Raw genomic sequence first — 5,069 nt, 5'->3', positions numbered from 1 at the left:
CAGCTTAGGGATGGCTGACCCTACTCCAGTTGTAAGCAAGTTTTCTGTGATTATCTCTCAATAATTTCATTTATTTCCTTTCTAAAGTTAGAGCTCTCTAAGCCATTTGTGATTTTATCTCTTAAAAGGTGGAGGAGTGCTAGGGGATGCCTGGTGGCTCAGTCGGTTTAGCGTCCAACTTCAGCTCAGGTCATGATCTCACAGTCCGTGGGGTCGAGCCCCGCATCGAGTTCTGTGCTGACAGCTCAAAGCCTGGAGCCCGCTTCGGATTCTGTGTCTCCCTTTCTCTGTTCCTCCCTGCTTGCACTCTGTCTCTCTCAAAAATAAACAAACCTTTTAAAAGTTTTTTAAAAAGGTGGAGGAGGGGGATTCTTTCTTGCCCCCACTAACCCAACCCCCTTACATCCATCTACCCCTCTTCCCCGTGTTCCCTCCATCGCAATGGCAAGAGAGCCCTTCCTGCTTCTAGGACAAGCCTTCCACGGAGTCCCCCTTGGTGCAGTGCTTCTGCAGGACAGCCTTCAGGGAATGCCTCACCTGTCATCGCTCTGTCGCTCTCGCCTGGGTCACTTTCGTCAGCACGAAGACACGGTTTTACTGCCTCCACCTTCAAAGAGCCCAGCTCCCTTGGGGTCGGATGGAGCTGCTCGCAACCAGCCAGGGCTACTGCCCAGCTATAAAGATCTGGGTAAAAGAAGAAACTGTATTTTCCAGAGCATCAGGGAGTGTGGAGGCAACAGGACCTAAACTTCTGGCGGAAGGTGGTCTGCCCAGAGGTGACACGGGCAGCCTGCTTTTTCCTTTGGGCCGTTTTGGATTCTGAGCACAGGCTGGAGGCTGGAGGCCAGGCCAAGTCCAAGGCAGAGGGCTCTGCAGAGGCTCCAAGGGCCCAAACACCCAGCCCGATTCCACCTTGAGATAGTTTCAAATTATGAAGCTGCATGTCTGAGAACCCTGAAAAGCCCTAAAAACTTAAGTGGGGTTTTCTGGAGTCCCTTGAGCCGATGAAGGCTAGCCCCGAAGTGGTTTCTGGGGCACTGTGAGAAGAGCGGAAGGCACAGAGGGAGCAGTGAACTGACACCTGCCATCAGCCGCCTGCACTGCTTGTTTCCGGAGAGCACCTGCTGAGTCTCTGTGCAGCTGGACAGACAGAGGGCTTGGGAGACCTCAAACACAAGCTGCTCTGTCCCCCAAGGCCTTTTGTAAATGGGCGTGGCTTGGGACCAGACCCTGGAGAGCAGCGACACCCTCTCCCACACATCCAAGACAAAACCAAATCTTCTTTTTTTTTTAAATTTGAGAGAGAGAGAGCGTGTAAGCAGGGGAGAGGGGCAGAGGGAGGGAGGGACAGAGAGACAGAGAGAGAATCTTAAGCAGGCTCCACACTCAGCATGGAGCCTGATGCAGGGTCCATCCCATGACCCTGGGATCATGACCAGAGCCAAAATCGAGAGTCAGATGCTCACCTGACAGAACCACCCAGGCGGCCCCCAGCTGAATCTTCCAGAGTCTCTCTTCTGTGATGACACAAAAGCCTGCCAGGCTCTTGATTGGGAGGCACATGACAGGGACAGGCAGACTGAGGGTGGACAGCTGATTCTTTTTTTTTTTTTAATTTTCTTTTACATTTATTTATTTTTGAGAGACAGAGAGCGACAGAGCATGAACAGGGGAGGGGAAGAGAGAATAAGAGACACAGAATCCGATGCAGGCTCCAGGCTCTGAGTGGTCAGCACAGAGCCCAATGCGGGGCTCAAACCCACGAACCATGAGATCATGACCTGAGCTGAAGTCAGACGCTCAACTGACTGAGCCACCCAGGTGCCCCTGATTCTTATCAGAATCAAACCTTGATTTCACTCTATTCTAACTGGAATTAAGCTGTTCGATACCTCGCTCTACCTGCCCAGCAGAGGAAAGGGTTAACTCCCTCATGGGGGGAAAGATAATATGATCTAGGACCTTTCAGGGCTTTTATACATAATATTTGGTATCCCTTTAAATATCTCCAAGAGAAAAAGCAGACAATAAAAGGAGAGCCAGAGTTGTCAGGAAAGAACTTCAAAATAACTGGTGAGTTTGTCCAAGGACATAGAAAGGATGATGGACAAGTGGTGAAACGGGTAGTTATCAGAGAAGTTTGAATCTGTAAGGAAGCATCAAATGGGCATTCTGGCCCCAATATCTGCAATTAAGAAATCTGATTGGTTACTGAGCAGATTGGATGTGGCAGACGCCAGGATTAACGAACTGTAAGGTAAGCGCATATATGTGAAACACCAAAATCGAGGCCCGGAGAGGAAAATAATAATCATTTGAAAAGGCAGAACAGAGCCCAGGAGACCTGGCCTACAGTTTCAAAGCTCTGACAGTGTGTGAGGGGAGTCCTGGAGGGGAGGGGGGAGGAGAGAATGAGGTAGGAACAAGATAGTGAAGACGCAGTGACCGAGAATTTCCTGAAATACTAGAAAGCTATTGGCGTCCAGGGAACTGATCCAGATCTAGGTCAACGTACAAACCTCAGCGGTAATTGTTGTGTGCCAGCAACAAATACAGGACAGAATTCACAATATCACCCCCAAAATAGCAGTTAATACTTAAAGAATAAATCTAATGAAAGCATAGGAAAAATGAAAGACATCCCACATTAGGGAAGGACGCACACTGTTTTGATTCTCTCCAAAGCCTACATGGGCCACAATGGCAGGGCTGGGCACTGATACATTGATTCTAAAATTCCCATGGAAATGCAAAGGGGAGAGAATAGTTGGATTAGCCAGGGTTCTCCAGGACAAAAACGAATAGGATGTGTGTGTGTGTGTGTGTGTGTGTGTATACATGTATGTAGAACAGAAAGAGATTTGTTGTAATGAATTAATTCACATGATTAGGGCAATCCGGCAAGTCCCAAATCTGCAGTGTGGACCAGCAGGTTCGAGGCCCAGAAGAGCCAACTGTGCAGTTCCAGTCTGAAGGCTGACAGGCTGTGGACTCAGGAGCCTGTCCAAAAGCGGGTCCAAACGCAGTCGGTTGGAGAATTCCTCTCTCAAGGAGGACAGTCTTTGTGTTCCATTCAGTCCTTCAACTGATTAGATGAGACCCACCCATATTATGGAGAGCAATTTGCTTTACTCAGAGTTCACCAATTTAAATATTAATCTCATCCCCAATCACCTTAAGTTTATATATAAAATTAACCAGCACAATTGCGAGGGCACTCTAGAAGAAGAAAAAGACTAAGGGAATTAAGCTCTGAGATATCAATACCCATTTTAAATCTATAGTAATGAACAATGTGCTATGGACACAGGATGTTAAAGTAGGATAATGGAAGAGAAAAGGGTGTCCAGAAAGAGATCCATGTATATATGGTCCCAATTTTATGTCAGAAGTGACAATATGGTCCAGGAGAGAAAGAATAATCTTTTATTAGATGATATTAAATTAATCGGTATCAATATGGAAAGGAATTAATCTACACCCATACCTCTTGCTTCCTTACATCATACACAAAAACCAACTGTATCTAAAAGTAAAAGAAGATGACCTTGGAAGAAAACAGAGTACGTCTTCAATGCCTTGGAATTAGCAATGCTGTCCTAAACCTTCCTTCTTCGGGTCTACGTTTGGGTTGAATTTCTTTTATCATCCTGCAAATTTATTCTGTTCACTGTTTGACATAGTAGAGTTGGGATTTATTTCTTAACTTTATTTCTTTTTGAGCGACAGAGAGACCAGAGCAATAATTGGGGAGGGGCAGAGAGAAACAGAGACACAGGATCTGAAGACAGGCTCCAGGCTTTGAGCTGTCAGTGCAGAGCCCAACGCAGGGCTCGAACCCATGAACTGCAAGATTGTAACATGAGCCGAAGTTGGACACTCAACCCACTGAGCCACCCAGATGCCCCTGGAGTTGGGATTCAGATATTCTTGTTTGTGTTGTTAACAGAAACATCCCCACCCGGCCTTTTCTAGTGGTCACCGATTACTGAGTCGCTCTTTTGTTTGACCATTGGTTCGAACATTTATCTGGTGCTTACGGATGCCACTCCCTTTGTCAAGCACCGTCACTGCCTTGACCACCTCGGTCTGTTCTTGCTGCTTCCCCAGTGGAGCAACCCCTCTGTGCCATGTACTTCCACGCTATCTGCCTTCTCTACCTGCAGCCTTGGCCAGCCTGGGCTCGGGGCATGGGGTGGGCTGAGCAGACAGTGCAGAGGTCTCCATGACCCAGAGAGTCTTCTGAGCCCGAGTATTTTGTGCCCCTTTCTTCGGGGTTTGGAATCACCCCCAAGCTGGGTGGGCCTGGTGCCAGGACACTGGGGTTTAGGGCTTCTTCTGCTTGGGGACAGCATAGGGGCCATTCATTACCAGGCTCCACCAGGGACCAATCCCAGAAAGGTCAACGTGCTTTTCTCTAAGACATCGGTGACACCCACCTCAGAGAGTGAATATGCTTCAAGTTGCAGGTACCGAAGATATGGCCAGGGGCCCGCTCTAGGACGGGGGTCTAAACTTTGTTCTCATTGCCCGCCCGCTCTGGTCTTTCTTCAGCGCAGGTCCAAGGTTACGAGGGGACATGGCAGGAGGAGGGCAGCCCGCGACGCAGTCCATTTGTTGCGCGTCTCTATGCTATCTGATGGTTTTGTTCCGTTTGCTCATGGGAGCCTTTACTTACATCCTGTCCCCCTACTGGTGGGGAGGCGTTCTTGGCCTTCACCTCAGCCCCCCGCTGCCGTTTTGGCAGTAGCCATGGGAAATCTCTCTGCCCCTGGTTCTGGGTGAGCCAGACTGGGTGGAGGCTGTTGTAGGTTAGCAAACTGAGTGAAAAATTGAACATCATTAACTTGCTGGTTCGGCTTCTGTAAATCGCCTTGCAAATGTGTCTCTCTGCTCACTGTTCTGACTATGTGGTGACCACGATGTGGCTCTCTGTTGGAACTATCAGAAGGTGCTAACCTCGCCTGTAAATTCACCTGCTTTCTAAACACACAACTTAGGTGGTAAATTGCCCTCCCGCCCCCCTGTCTGAAGCTGTCGAGACAAAGCATAGGCGTGAGAAGTCACAG

Source organism: Suricata suricatta, chromosome 9, assembly GCF_006229205.1.
Source record: "Suricata suricatta isolate VVHF042 chromosome 9, meerkat_22Aug2017_6uvM2_HiC, whole genome shotgun sequence".
Lineage (NCBI taxonomy): Eukaryota > Metazoa > Chordata > Mammalia > Carnivora > Herpestidae > Suricata > Suricata suricatta.
Note: the sequence above shows the minus strand (reverse complement) of the source record.